Below are 16399 nucleotides of genomic sequence, written 5' to 3' on the forward strand. Positions count from 1 at the left end.
CCAGCTGTCCTTACTTTATTTTTAAAGGCAGGTTGCCAAAATTACTTAAAGGTTTCAACTGTTAGGACTGATTCTAACAGACAGAGAACAAGTGGTACACAAGTGAGGACAGAAAAAGAGAATATGTACAAAATATTTCCATGAAATTAAGAGCTTTAATCACAGGATTATCATAATCTTATATGTAGGATAAACAGGATACACAGCAGTTCTGATACTGATTTTTGGGACAGTCACTTTGATACTGAGTTTGGGATACTCTGGTTTTAGTATCCAGACCAAAGTACAAATAGAGTAGGCAAAATCATTGGATACAAACAGCTCTGACAACCTCTACTGCTAGCTCCTCTCAAAGAAAGCAGCAGCAGGGTTCTGTACAGTTCTCAGTGCAACTATGAAGGCTCAGTATCAGAATAACATAAAATACATTAAAATAAAACAGAGATTTGTAAACTATGATGAGGTTTGTTGACACTGTTTTAGAGAAATGTCAGCTCAGTATTTCTCTTGGTATTGCTCTCATATCCTTCTACTATGCTAAGTTCATCTTTGCAAAAATCAGAACTTGTACCACTTTACAATCTCAAATACTCCAAGGGAGTTTTATACAGATCTCAGTTCTCCTATGGCATAGTGTAAATCTTTCCCATCCCGGGATTTCACCAGATACCAGGCTTTCAGTTTATGACAGATCCAGAAAAATGCAAATCCCTGCTTTTGCCCTATTCATGAAAGAAAGGAATGGGGAAAAAAAAAAAGCGTATTTGCCAATATGCTCTCTTAGGGATTTATCTTCTATCTTTTAAAATCAATTGCAAACTCCTGCAGAATTCTGTAGAGTAGGATTAGATTATTTAAAAAAAAAACAAAAAACACCAATAACATAAAAAAAATAAAAAACCCACAGAATTAAATTATATCTCTCTGTGAAGAGATTCACATTATAATAAGAAAGTTCTCCAAATCCAAACACCACTTCAAGGAATGAGAACAGCCCCACCTTCTTTTAATAAGCCCAGAAAATTGGACCAGAGATACAAAAGGACGTACTCAGGAGTCTGAGACCTGGGAAAACTCATTGTGCCTCAAGACATTAGCCCAAGATAGTCACTTTTAGAACAGCTCTCTACCAAATTAACTCTCCTACCGCTTGGCAGGTAAAGCTGTTTTTCAGCAGGGATGTAGTTAATCAATCACCCATTCATCCTTTAGTCATGGTTTTGATTACCTATAGCCATTATCTATATTGACAAAATATGCTATAGCTCAGCAACTCCAGAAAAAAAAAAATTAAAAAAAAATAAAGGCCTGATCCCATATCTAGCCTTAAGAAACTTGCTTCTCTTTCCTGAGCTCCCTAGGGGTCACATCCCATATGAAAGAGTCCTTGCCCCCAGATCCCCATGCCTCTCTTATGAGGTTTAGTGATTAAACTCGGTTCACTTCCTCTGTACAGCTCACCACCCACATGTGAAAGTTCTCTTAGGGCTGCTCCTCGCTTAGTGGAAAAATAAATGTATGCAAAAATAAAAAGACAAACACAACACAATTTCAACAACAAATTGAAGACAAGTTAAAAAAATCCACAAAAAAACAGGAGCAGCAACTGGAGCCATTCAATACATTGAAAACATCTCATTTTTTTTCACTGGAATTCACCGCCTTCTCTCAGAATTGTGCTCCTAAACTACTCTTCTAATAAAAAGATATTTTATATCTTTAAAGTTTATGCAGAAAATTAGAAAAGACAGAGGAAATAATCAAACTATTGTCACAGCATCTGCCAGATTTAGAAAAAATCCTGAACAAGCATCTCCAACACCCTTCATTGCACAGTGCCTTTGAAAGCCACTTGTAGCAAACCGAATGCTAGAGTGTGAAGACTCAGCCTTACTGCAACATGAAAAGGCAAGACAGCTACGTCGATGACTAGTATTTATTTTTATATTAAGTTCAACAAGAGCCTTTCTACACTTATGCATAAGAGCCTCTGAACTGACTGCAATTTTTCACCATTTCTAGCAGAGAGTCCAGGATCTGAAGGGCCTGGTTATTGAATTACAGGAACATTTGACAAAATTTGACTTTGTCTGGAAGTCTTGTCTGGTTGCTTCCTCAGTGACAAACAGGGAACACTTGATGGTAAATCCACTACTATTTTGAGGCTACATACACACACTCTCAGGAGTTAGTAGGCACGATAGTAAGGTGCAGGAGGTAATGCCCTCCCAGTGATTTAAAGAGGGTCAAGCTAAAATGCCTGCTGACAGTTCGTTCCACATGAGTGCACTGCCTAACTGTTGAAGGGAATTCAGCCCCAAAAGACTCGGGGAGAAAATTCAGAGCTCCTCACTAACAAGAGTGTACCAGAACATCAAAAATCAATACACCAAATAGATAGCTTTATCACAACCCAGCAAAACAATTCCACTCCACTGAGAAATGGAAGCACCCCACTTTAAATCAAACAGCACAGGCCACTTGGCTGTGTATGCAATAATTGCTCTTGAGCAACTGTTGGCATTTCTATTACAGAAGCAGCAAGAAGAAGCAACTTATATTCAAAATGAGAGCATTAAAGAGGTGCAAGCCAGTCCAGATTTTGGTTTGCCAAGATGTCTCTTGGCACTTAATCACCCCAATAGTTGGGCTAGCCAAATTTTCTTCATTCCCTAACCAACTCAGCAGTCAGAGAGGGGTGAAGAAGGAAGGACAGACAACAGTAGAGAAGAAAATGTCCCTCTCATAATAAATCAGAAGAATTGCTGATAGAGTTGGATAGAAATCTCAGTCACCGCCTTTTTGGGGGGACAAAAAGCAAGCTAAAAAAAACGTCCAAAAGTCACAATTTTCTTCCCAATCTTGTTTTTGCACATGACTGATGAAAAGTCAAGAAAAAAGACTGATACAGAACAGTGGGGCTATCAGAGTATGAACGTGACCTCACGGTAGTGTTACAGTGACAGTTTTTAAATTAGGAGATAGATCTAAGGCAGTTTTACCATTTTTACACACATATACCCTACAGAATTATTATTGTTTTATTACAGTCTAAAACCAAAAAGCAGTATTTTACCCTTCCACACATTACAGGTTTTTACAGAACATTTTAAGTTTCTATTTTTCTCCTGAAGAAATTTCATTCCACTTTCCATCTTCCTTTTTTACCTCAAAACAGCCAAAACAGGGTTCAGCATTGCTACTGAGAGACAGATTAAGTTTGGGATAGGTCAAGTTTTTATGAAAAGTCCCTTTCACTGCACATCATCCAGGTGAAATACAATCCCTTAGCTACAGAAAAAAGCTTGTCTTTTTCCTACAGCCCTTTCACCTGCAAGCTCAGGCTTTCCATCGCTACCTGCTGCAAGAGACAGCAAGATGCTGCAGGATGTCCCCTACACAGTCTGAAAGAGCAGAGGCTCCATTACAGGATCTCAAAGCTCCCAGAGATCCCAGTACTCCCCCACTGCCCCCCTACAAGGTGAGGGATCTGTAGTTTGCAGAGCTGAGCTGGAGGTGGAGCTGATCAATTGACACAGCACCACTCCCCAGCTGACAGATGGCTTCCCACAGAAAATCTGCTCTGAGTTTACCGATGCTGGGACAAGTATTGCCTCCTCCTCCTCCTCCTGCACGTTTAACCCTTCAGATAAGGAGGCTGGATTGCACACAGTGAAGGTACAAACACACTCACCATGAAGTCTCCTCTTGGAGACTGGTGGCTAGGGAGTTCCTAGGTGGATGGAAGAGGGTTTGCAGAGATAGGACAAGGTTTACAGAACAGCCAAGAACTATCACCAATGCTTCAAAGTTCTTCAGACTCGCAGAGAGGGCAGGTCTGACCCACACCTCACTGAAGATGTGAATCCTTAGCAAGGCTGCAGGTGACTCTCCCAGGAGCCCTCCTCCAGCTGCACCATTTGAAACCAATCACTGCCATTTAATGAGCCATTTACCTCAGATGTGGCAGGAGAGGTCCCCAGGGAGCTTTTCTCACAAGTTCCTTCCTAACAGGCACTCTAGATTCCCCAGGCAAGCAAATGCAATTACTGCCTTACAAACAGTATTTTACAATCCCGGGCAAAACTTCTTCTCAGCATAGGGCAGGCTGGGGAACATGCACAAAGCAGGGGAATGCAAGATCCCAAAAACCGTTGCAGTGATCCACTTATGCTGAGGAACTGGACAGTCTTCCACTGAGCCATGGTATTGACTGCTGACTTGGTGAGTGAGGAGATCAGCAAGCTCTGTTTCCTCTGTACAGCCTACCTGAATGTATTCTGGTTCTGTGCTCCATGCTCTAGTGGCTGGTCCATGAACACATTTTTGCTAGGGGTGGCAAGCTCCTTTTGCTTCAGTCAAAGTGCCAGACCCCACAAAGGCAAGGTGTGTCAAGTTATGCACAAGGAATTTGAGTAAGGAGCAAGTCCAGAGCACTTGTTTGCTTCCAGGATTTTGAGAAATATACCATGTCGTTGCAAAATACGCTACTCTGCTGCCTCCACACAGATGCAGGACAAATACAGTTTGTGTGGCTAGGCTAGTAGCCCCTTTTTATTAGGCTTTTGGGAGCATCCGTATATTTAACCCCATTTGCTGCTTCATTAGGCTTCCTGCGCAACCATAATTTAACAACTGGGGTCTGCCCTTCCTTTCCAGCTCACAGGGGGGATCCTATCAGATCCTAATGACCCAGGCCACTTTCCAAAGCCCTCTTCTCATTTTCCTGATTTAGAAGGAAAGCTGTTCATGTGTCTTTAGTACAGTCTTGATTTACAAAATTACTCTATGACCAACAGCCAAATCACACAGAGGTGCCTCTTGTTTAGATTTAAGTCCTGTTTACCACACAGTTTGGAGGGCGAGGGGGTGCAAAAAGGAGTGAGCAAGCACCAAATAACTTCTGGGAAAACATAGGCTTTCATTTCCCTTCCTATGTATTTCTTTTCTTCAAAATTGAGACACCACTGTGCACCTATTTGTCACAGTCCTGGTGGGATACTTGATTCACTGGGAGTTTTACTGCTCATGATGGAAAATGCCACAACACTTCAGCGTCGTATAATTAAGTTTTCTATATATCTGAGTCCCGTTTGTTATAACATATCTGACAGGAAATCAGGATCTTTGTTGCTTAAGTGTTCATTTACTTCTGTTTATCTTACCACAAATCCATTACTGCCTCAGGCTAGCCTACAGTCAGGATCCTCTGTCTGTTTGTTTTTTTCTCTCCAAATTTAATTTTTTATTTAGTTTTCAACAACTCAATAAAACTCTGGCTTTTATATTACATGCTGTATCATGCTGTGTGAGTCCTTTCTTGAATGCTTGCAGTAGACTATGAGAACATGGTGACACTACAGACCTAATATTATGTCCTCCTGGTGAAATTGGCATCTAAAACAGAATCTCTGCATGTCACACACTTCTACACACTCACATTTCCACAAATACATTCACATCAAAACCTACTCACCAAAAAGTTGGAGCACGTTGGATTGTGTCATTTCCTAATGACTCTTCCTAGTTTATACTATTTAATAGAATTTCAAAACTTTCTTGTTTTACTGAAATAGGTTCCCTGTGTTACTAATTATTTTGACTTGCATAGCAGATGACCTCCTGCAATCCTTTTCCCATGTTCTGATTCACTGATGAGTGGATCGTTCTTAGTGAAAATCCTCCAAGCTGCCCTGGGAAAGTGCTATCAGTGGGAAGTTCAAATTTGTTAGATGAACAAATGTGGTTTATATAACCGTATCATTTATCAGTTCCCTCCCTTGTTCTTGCAAGTACTGAACACACTAGACTTATTTGACAGAAGGGTACACAGCTCAGAGGTGATGGTTACAGAAATTGGTGGATGAGTGATAGCAAGAGACACAGTTCAATGTCGTCACTGATAGAAAGACAGACAGGATGCACTGTGATAAATTAATTAGGAGAATGGTTGTCGACTCTCTGGGTCTTCTCTGGAAGCCACAATCTCTGAAGGCTCCTAATTTCAATGAAGAATCTAGAATTGTTAGCACAGTTCAGTTATTACCCTGGTAAATGATAACGAATACAACAAATATACCAAATTCACACGTATAATGACATTACCTACACACGTAAGTTTCATCATATACACAGATCCCAGTCATGGATTGGACATTAATCTCTCTGTAGCAGTGGAAACAGATCTACTGCAGAGCCCTAACCCAGGGGCAACAGTCCAAGTGCTTCAGCACCAAGGAGCTCCTAAGAGCTGCAACAAAAAGGTCTCCAATTAAAGATGACTCAAGGGCTGAAAAGAGGTAAGTGATTTCCACTTTTCACTTAAGGGTCTGCAGAAATAATTTGTTCAAAAGTCTTTGCAACAGAGGAAACACAAGATAACCTAGATTCTATAATCTAGATCTTGGTATTGTTTTACTCTATACCACATGCAGTTAATAAAAAAGATGAAAGAGTCAAACATATCAGGGCCATTGTCTGACATATACAATTCAGAGAAATTCAGTTTTTTGGCTGAAGAGAGGGTGTAGAGTATGTGAATTTTATAAACAATGACTGGTAAAAACAGATTAATATATGATGGTATGTTGTACCAGCTTCTTAGAGCATCAGATATGGATGCCAGCATTTTCCCACAGAGGAGAAATAGCAGTTAGCAAGCTGCCAGGATAAACAGTTTTCCCACCAGGATTGTTACATTTCCATTTTCACCTCTGTAGGTGTGTATTTCCTTGTCTGATGAAAGTTACATGGATGGATTAGACCACTGGCCACGCTGAGTAGATTAACCAGGTGACGTTATACCATGCAGACAATTTTGACAGCCCAGAACCAGTTTCCCTGTCCCAACTCAGAGGAGCCCATTAGGTTGGCTTAGTATCTTGACATTGCCAGTCCAAAACAAATGAAAGTCAGACTGCCCCATTACTCATCCATCTGATTACATCATGGTGTTTGCCTGGCTCTTCTTTTCTGGCTGTCTTACCCTCCAGAATAAGGACTGAATTTTGACTGTAAGCTGAATGGGATGTCATTGGTATAGCCTTATTAATCAATAGCAGCCATAAAACTATCCAGCACTTTAAAAAAAGTCCAGTCACAGTATTTGGCAAGATGTCATTGAATAAATTTGGCCAATCAACTATCCTGGGTGAAATACTATTTCTTTTTATCATTTCTAAATTAACCACTCTCCCATTTCATCATCATTTGCTCTTATTAAGAGCAAACCTTCATATGAGCTGAACCTCCAAAGGTTCACAGAGTCAATTTAGGTTAGTCCTGGAAGTTCAGCATTGCATCCAATGCCCCCTGAGCCTCTCAGGAGCTTAAGATCTCTTCTCACTATGGTCCATCTGCAGACAGGTCAGAGTGTGTCTGTTAAGTGCCTCTATTCCTCTTCTCTCATAAAACAGTGATACCCCCCCCTTTCTCTCAGATTCTGCCTTGCTTATTTAATCATTAACCTTCTGCTGGCTAAGCTGTTAGATGTTTTCTCTGTCCTAACAGATGGCACCTGCAGTCCTGATGATGCCAAGCTCTAGTCAGCCTTTCTGAGCAGAGTGAAGTTGGCTGTGCCTCTGCTCTGAGATGGACAGACTACATCTGAGGTAAGGCAGTCAGTTTAAAGTAATATTGTGCCAGGATTTAATCTTTTCTCACAGGCTGGTATTATCAACCAGTTTAGATAATATTTAACACATTGATATAATTTTTATACCCTTTGGATCAGAGTTGTCTTGCCTTAGAGTACAAATGAGCGAGCAGCTGCACACAAAGTCTGTGTAGATGTGCCCTCTGCTTTCCTTAAGGCAGGAGCAGTAAAAGGCTTCAGCTTCATCCATCCTGGACAGCAGTAAATGGGCAATTCTGTTACTCAAAGGAGAAACAAAACACTCACTTAAAACAGGAGAGCTCTCTATCAAGTGGACAAAACCAAGAGCTGAGGTCTAACTAGATTGCACAGATGCCAGCTTTCCCATTACCTCATACCTGACTGCCTCTTCTCTAAGAGAGTCATAATTGATATTCTGAATATATCCCAAAGGAGGGGGAAAAAAAAAAAGGAAAAAAGAAAAGAGAGAGAGAGGTGGAAGCCGGTTCGGCCCCATCGCCCTGGTCCCAGTTCAGCAGTGAAGTTTCCTTGGCAACAGCGCACACGAAAAGCCGCCGAGGCCACAAGCTCCTGACTGCCGGCATCCCGACGGCTTGGCACGGCTTGGCACAGCACGGCATGGCATGGCTCGGCACTGCCCAGCACGGTACAGCACGGCCCAGCATGGCCAGGCCCAGCACGGCCCGGCACGGCAAGGCTGTCAGTGTAGGAGCTCCAAAGACTGGCACTGGACATCACTACCTAAATCCAGTGCAGGGCTCATCTCCTGAGAGCCTGCTGGGACCACAGAGATGCTTGGGAAGGGGAGAGGGACTGAGGGGCCACTTGGAAAGAAGGGAGCCAACCTTTTCCCCTCCTGAACCTGAAGCGTTCAGCCATTTCATACTCACAGCTTTCTGAGACCATGAGTATCCACAATTCCCTCCACCACACCCTCCAGATCAGATTCCATCACTTTGGAAAGAAGATGCTGCTTGCTCAGAGTGCAATTTCTTCTTGCCTTGAACTCTCCCAAACCTGACTCACCTCAGCTCACTTCAACCTGTGTTTCCACAGCAAGGGCTGGGACAAGAGGAATGTTAAATCGTTGTTCTGTAGACCAGGCAAGAAGGCAGCTCTGTGTGGTTTTATTTTAAGAGGGATTTTACCCCCTGCCTTATACTTTCAGAACAGGATGAAATAATCTGGGCATAAAATGAAGAAAGAGTACCCTGGTCCATTTTTGTCTGGATATGCTGCTGGCAAGCAGCTGTCTCATTAGCACAGAAAATGTATGTCTGCACCAGGCAACAGGAGGCACAGAAACCATGCACTGGCCCTAAGGCATCTGTTCATCAGCACTGTGTGGAAGCTCCAGCTCGTGTCCAGTAGAGTTGCCAAATCAGGAGAGCTAACTAGTTCAAATACCAGCCTGCACCATCCTGGTGTTACCTTATTCTGGTATTAGATCTAGTTGGGGGCTCTCCAAATCTGAGGCGAAACGGATTCCTGACCCATTGGACCAGGCCTCTGGATTAAGTCCCTGCTTTGGAAAGCTACTGTATCACACTGAATATCACACTGTTGTGAGAGTCCTTGGCTGAAACAACAAGGATTCCAATATGCTTGGAGACCCAATCCCCATTAAAGCTTGCTTTGGCCATAATTATTTTCCTCTTGTGTTCCAGGATGAATGAAAACTGCACCTACCTTCTCTCTACCCAGCTCTCCTTCCTAATCAACCAGTGAGGAGTGCTCCTGTTGGGAAGCTGCTGTCATGTCTGTCTTGCTTATCGAATTGATTCACAAAGTTTTAAATGATTATTGATTCTCCTCATCCCCACTGGAAACTCTGAGACCAATGGAGTTATTTACACAGATCTTAGACAGGAAAGAAGCTCCTTTCTCAAATCTTCTTGAGCTCCCATATATTAAGTCTCAAAAACTCAATAGGAGGTTTTCTACAGCTTTACAGAAAAAAACACTGACAAATACATGAAGTCTCCTGCATGCGCACATGCCCATCCAAACATATGCAGCATCTTCTGCCAAATCCACAGCTGCTGCATTATCTTTTTTCTATTATTTTTGTTTGGGATCATAGCTCTTCCATTCCTTTTCTTTGCCCTGATGATTAATAGCTGTTTTTCACAGCTCTCGTTGTTATGAGACTGAGGCAGAAATTGTGGCAAACTCCCTATTGATGGAACAGACATTTCTGAACTCCGAGGAATTGGAAGTTGTTCTTGGTAAAAGACTGGAGATCACAGGAGACTTGTAGAGCTAGAGCCTGAAATCTTCCCCACAGTTCCTGAAGTACTTAATATTTATGGCTGCAACAGTGATTGGTGCTGTAAGGACCATTCTATCCACTTCCATGATCTAAGAACATGAACATTTACACTGCTCAGGATTTGATGAAGAGGATCTGGAAGTGAGAATTGGTCCCTCTGACTTTGCAATAAGGGTGATACAAGTTCAGTTTTGCATATTTTTTGCTTGGATGGTGAAAGTCAAGAAGCCCGTTTCCAGTCAGCTTAAGTCTGTTCTGAAGCACGCAAAATTGAATTTGGGTTCTTTCTATCCTTACCTGCACATTAATATATATCTGTATATTTAATATGCCCTTGACATAACTTGAAAGTGGCAGCATAATAAATAAGATACTTTTTGTACTTGAATTCAAATTTTTCTATCTATATTAGGCTATGTACTTTTTTAAACAAAACCCGAGGCTGACTGAACTGCCATATCTTTTTCAAAATCACACACGCACATGAGACACTGAGATTTCTGTCGAGGATTGACACAGCAGAGAAAGGGAATGATAGAGCAGTGAAAGAATTTGCCTCTGCTGGTCATTAATAATAAGAGTAACAAAAGCATCGAAGAGAATAAAAGCCAGAGTGAGATGTGTTAGGTATAGAAATAGCTCTTTGACTGACTCAAAGGAAAAACTGATGCATCTTGTTTTCCTGCATCTCCTGCCTGTCCTCTTTCTTAACCACACACTCTGGCACGATAGGGGAGTGGGAAGTAGATGGAAGGATCAGCAGGGGCTACAGCAAACAGGGGAGAAATGAGCTATTCAGTCTCAACACTGCCTGGCCAGGCCCTGTGACAAAGGATGAACAAATGACCATTTGAGGGGAGAAAACAAAAAGTTGAGTCCAGCACTGCACTGGCTGCAAGGGAAGAACCATAGATTGTGGTGGTGTTTTGTCTTTCCTTCCACTTTGTACCATTCCAAGTAATTTTCTGTCTTCCTGCGCTCCCGGTTTCTCAGTTCACGCAGGTGTGTGTGTGTGTAGACATACACATGTTCATGTGTACAAAGGCAATTAGATGCAGGATGTCTAAAGATAGGCAAAGTGTCTTGTTTCCAGTATGCCAGCTATACCCTGATGCAGGCTGGTGGCACCTGAAGTGGATTAGCATCTGACAATGATCCCTATGAAATCAGGTGATGGTGCAGCCCAGACTTACTGAAGAGCAGTGTCTGCATCACCACACATGGATTCAGAGCTAGTTAAACCTCTGGTTAGTGTTCTCAGGGAGAAGCCAGGATTTACATAGGCTGCTTCACTATATAGCCCTGGCCACAGACCAGAGGAAGATAAATGCCCTCAAACCATGGGTGAAAACACCCCAGACATAGTTTTAACAGACTTTATTCTTTCTGACAAAATAGAGTCCTTCAGGACTCACCTTCATGGAGGCAAGTAGTCATGTAACTAATATACATCAAAAAGATCTGGGTTTAAAAAAAAAAAAAAAAGCAGAACCAAAAATGAAACAAAATCAAAATTGTCTTTTCTTTAGGTGGGTCATAAGAAGGAATATTTATGGGAAGTGTTTAGCCACAGGAAGTTTTATTTCAGGGTGCAGCTAAGCAATTCTGAAAGCTGATACAAAGACATCACTCTGGTCATCTGCCTTCAAGATAATTTTTTTTTTTTGCTAGTAGGAAGTGGTTTTTCTCTTTTTCATATAAAACTTCTGAATATCTCCTCCTGAGAGGCACTGAGATGAAAAAATTTTCCTTCAAGAGTGGTGGCTAGTGCAAGGAGTTCAACCTTTTCATTATCTCAGTGCCTTCAGGATGTGTACATTCCCACACTAGGCATTTGTCTGCACTGCGTAGGAGCCTGCAGCAGTAGCTGTGCCCCCTTTATCTCAGAGGACTTTCTCCTCTTCTGTGTGCTAAGAGTAGAAGGAGCAGAGTTGAAGAACAATGTACCTTTATTATCTTGGCGTCGGTGCTCTTCAAGGCATGCTGCCTTGCAGACCGGGCTAGCTCGGTGAATGAAGCACACTGCACGGAAAACATCAAGCCTGTGTTCTACAGCTCATTTGGTGTCCAACTGCTCTTGTTATGTCACCCAGCAGTTTCTAAAGGCTGACAGTAGATCTCTGTGCTTTTGCCCCTCAGGCTAATCCCACTAACTTCATAGTGTTACCATACTCTCTAAATGGAAGTGAAAATATGGTCAGGCTCCCTGTGCATTCTGCACTAGGCTATGGACAAACCTCTCTATTCATCAGTGGAAAAACATGGCCTTTCCACATATCCCTCACTGGCCTTCCCACTGAATCTCTGTTTATACTGTAACTCTAGAATATCCAAGGAAGAAAAAGTAAGCAATACTTTTACATATTTGTATGCTTACAATATACATATGCCATTCCTATAGAAAGGGCTGAGGACACTAAATCAAGGACTGTGCATTCCCCTTTAGCTGCATTCCAGGGGCCTGGGGGAGGGAGGGCTTTGCACAGCCCATTGGTAATTCGTGTGTTTCATCGCTATGCATCAGTTGTTGAATTCCCAGAAGATTTTTATTTCACTCCATAAGCACCAGCATGTCTGTTCCAACAGAGATTAATCCTAAAGCCCTCCCAGTCTTGGACTCAGTCCTTCTTAGGGCAGTTTACTTCTTCACACAAGGTCGGTTGTGTGTCTTGGACTTGGACAAAGGAAGTCCTCACTTCTCTGGGAACCCTGACAGCAGCATTTTAACTGGGTACAGTGATGCTGTGCACATTTACAGTCTAAACTTAACATGAACAGCATTTCAGACAGAAGTGTCAGGAGGACTTTAAGCAGGCTGGTCATAATCTTTCCTGCTGGGATATGGACATACCACAATTGATGGTGAATCTTGGTAGGAGATTTTTCAGAACTGCAAGTGGGCAACACCTTTCATCCTACAGCTTGCACCAAACCACCTCCTCAGAGTTTATCAGTTATCTTGCAGTCTTTATGATCTCAGAAGGCAGATTATTGCCTCTTGAGGTGTCAAGAGCTTTTGCTACAGCTTCTAGGTTTCCCTCAAATGCTCCCCTCTAGATATTGATTGAGCTAGGTATTACAAATGAAAAGATTTTCACTTAGCAAATTTTTCTTCTCAACTGCTGCTCACAGTGCAGAGGGAATACATTAAGTGAGATCTCTTTGCTCACCCATTTTTGCATAAGCTTGTTTTAAGTGCACTATGCAATTGCTTTAATTCCCCAGCAACAGCCTCCTCACATTTTCAGACCTCTCAAAACCATGTCTATATTGTATAATGCTACATCCTTACCTCAGAAGTGCCAGAGCTAACCTGAAACAACCTAGAAAGACCATAAGGCACAGCAACACCTTGCAGAAGTATTACCTTGGGTCCTTGAAGCTGCAAAGCGGTTTCAGTATAGTCCCTGAGCTAAATTTGTGATAATACAATAGTACCATTTTTCGAGCAAGCTTGTTGGGTGCTACCTAAGGGTCCACACATGATGCCAAGACTCACTCCCTCCCTGCAGTGTCTAGGCACCCCAATATCTCAGAGTGCTTCCCACCACAGCTGCCATGGGAGACTCACCCTTGCTGCCTGCTCCTCAGGATCCCTTTGCCCCCACCACCTCAGGAAAGGTGTTTGCCACTCCCAGGACCCAGGGAACAACTTCAACCTTTTCTCCTTGGAGCCTTCTGCACCCTCAGCCCCACAGGGTCCCTCCACACCGGCTCCCCTCCCACCCACTTGGCACAGGACAGTCACAACCACGCTGGGACTGGGGCAGCAGGAGGTGAGGCCAAAAGGACAGCAGGCGGTGGGTTCACGTCCACACGCATCCCGATTAAGGATCCAGCTTTGTTTCCATGGCAACTTGCAGAGCCACGGCAGCACGGTCCCTTCCCGCAGCAGCCGTGCTCCGGGCTCGACACCGCTAAATCCTCCTGAGTGCCCTCCACAGCCAGGGCTGGCAGCAGTGACCCTTTGTGCACCTTCCAAAGCCCAAAAGATTAGGGCTCACAGATTTCCCACCCACGATGTGCCAGCCAGAAAGAGGCAAATAAAGATGCGCCAACTAATAGCAGTGACAGAAATAACACCTCCCATCGCAGCTGAGCTGTAAACCCCTTAGAACAGCATTACAGGGAAATGCGTTTTCTTTCCTAGAAGCCGGCAAGCATAAGCAACAGAGTGCAGTTCTGGGAATTAAAATAAGGTACTTTTTTTCTACCTGCAGGTAGCACACAGCCAAACAGCCCACACTCCCCTTGATCTACTCCCAAATGCTACTCCCAAAGCACACCCTGCTCCACCTTTCAGAACAGGCTGTCCCACAGAGCCCACCTTCCCGTGGGACAGCACTGACACTCTTTGCAAACACGGGTATCAGCAGGCTGCTCTGCTTGGCCCCCATGGTAGGGAGGGAAAACACCAGAAACAGCCAAGACGCTGGACCTGGGAGCTTGCACCCTTCCCAGCATCTCTCCAGGGAGAGGCATGTTAGACATGGCCAGACGTTTCTTCAGGCCTTCTGCAGACAGAAAATCTGCTTTCCAGTTTAGAACTGAATCACAAGCAGGACTGCTCAAGATTTCTTTGCCTTTTCTACTACATCTTAAGGGTTGTCTGCAGAGAAATGGTTGGGAAAATTAAACCAAATTAACTTAAGTTGTGAGTTTAGCATGAATTCATTAAATCACATTAGCCTTGAATGGACACAGTTCTTCCAAATTAAAGCAACCCTTAGAAGAAAATTGAACTAAACTGAATTAAGGTCCTTTTAAATCTGAAGAACAGAGTGCCTACATGGGGTTTGATATAATTAAGAAACAGCAGTGTGGGAGAGATGTCCAAGCCCCAGTTTCCCAGAGAGTCGTTCCATATTACTCTTTTCAGGAACCAATAATGCTCTCACTGGAGGGAAGTTAGGTTTCTCACTTTCCCATGTGATTTGAAAGTTGCTGTACTGATGACTTTGTGCTGAAGCCCTTTCCTAGCCAGTCAATACCTTTACCAGCAGCTCTTTACCTTGAAGAGCACTACTGCTGCCAGGGTATTTTCACCTCACTCTTGTTTCAGTGGAGGGCAGCCTTTTCTGTTTTCTCAGACTGCATTTTGACAAGTTAGGTAAGCTACACTGTCTTACTCTCATCTTGTAAAATGTGTTCTCCCCTCTCTCTACCAGCCAGATACTTTTCTGGCTCCATTTTGCTTTAATTGGAATAACTGGAATTACACACAGAATTATACACAGAGGAAATTACAGTAGAGACTTTTACAATGATACTGACACTTCTCTGCCTTGGCAGGGAGTATCCTGCCTGGCACCTAGGAATATAATTGCCTTTTATGCTGATGTCTCATATTGAAGACTCAGTTATCACATCAGTAAATAATACTCCCACTTTTTCTCTTTTTCATTAGCTTATAACTGATAATCCTATTGTTTCTAGGATCAATTAGTAGGAGTAATAAAGGATCTTTCCATACAGACTAGCAGACTGTTCAAAGTCATCCAGACCAGTTAGAAGAAACAGAAATATGTTAGTGTTGCAGTCTCCAAACAATTTCAGCTGTTAAAGTCCTTAAGATCTAGTGTGGGTTCTACCCAAATCAGGCAGTGTAGTCATATGTCTATCCACATGGTCCAAGACTTGACATTGGTGCATTTCAGCCTTCTTCTACATTGTGGTCCTCAAGAATGTCCAGTTCTTCCTGTTTGTTCCCTGTTACACTCCGTGTTGATCACACTACACTACTTACTCCATGTGCACAAATGTCCTTATGAACATGATCTCTCACACTTCTACACCACAAACCAGAGCCAAACAATTGGAAACATTTACAGTTCTGTCCTTTAGAAAGTTTCAGTTTAGCTGCACTACATCTCCTTTCTGAGATGAAAGAGGGAGCTAGGGAGACAGGTTAGAAGCAGGTAATTCATGGAAGTGAGAAAATCGGGTCTCCCATTCAGACAAGCACTACCCACTGAAGGACACAAGCACTTTTACAGCAAGGGTCACATGAATACAGCAAGCTAAAAAAGGAACAGTCTTCATAAAATAAATGTCCAAGCTTTCCTTTTACTACAGGAAATCATTGCACTGATCAGCAAAAAGAGGCAAAGAGGAAAATTATTAGGTTCTGATTCAACATTCCATTATTGCCATTCAAGATGATGTTTACTGAGGACTAGGTTACTTTGCAGTAAAATACTACTTTTGTCCTGGTAATTTAGGCCCTTTAAAAATATTAATTCACTTTTTTAATGCAAAATTACTTAAGCCTAGCTTGTCTGTGTTTGTTTGCTGTCAGTGCTCCCATATAGGAGTTTTATCTGCATATTCATGTATGGAAATTTGCAAAAACTTGCAGAAGTGTACATCTACCACGTTCATATGCAAGTATTCAAGACAGAAGTGCCTGTGTGCTCATTCAACAAGGGAATAGAAACAATACCAAATAGATCTCTCTGACCAACCATAATTAAGTAAAGCAGCCTGTATCAATCCATAGAGTAAATATTTTC

At 42.6% G+C, this 16399-nt stretch overlaps 1 protein-coding gene across 1 annotated transcript in view; it reads right to left on the reverse strand.

The window, feature by feature from the left end:
- The window catches only part of GRIN2B (glutamate ionotropic receptor NMDA type subunit 2B), a 207830-nt gene that overhangs the window by 122433 nt on the left and 68998 nt on the right, over nt 1-16399 (reverse strand). The window lies entirely within an intron of this gene.

The sequence above is a fragment of the Parus major genome, chromosome 1A, assembly GCF_001522545.3.
Source record: "Parus major isolate Abel chromosome 1A, Parus_major1.1, whole genome shotgun sequence".
Classification (NCBI taxonomy): domain Eukaryota; kingdom Metazoa; phylum Chordata; class Aves; order Passeriformes; family Paridae; genus Parus; species Parus major.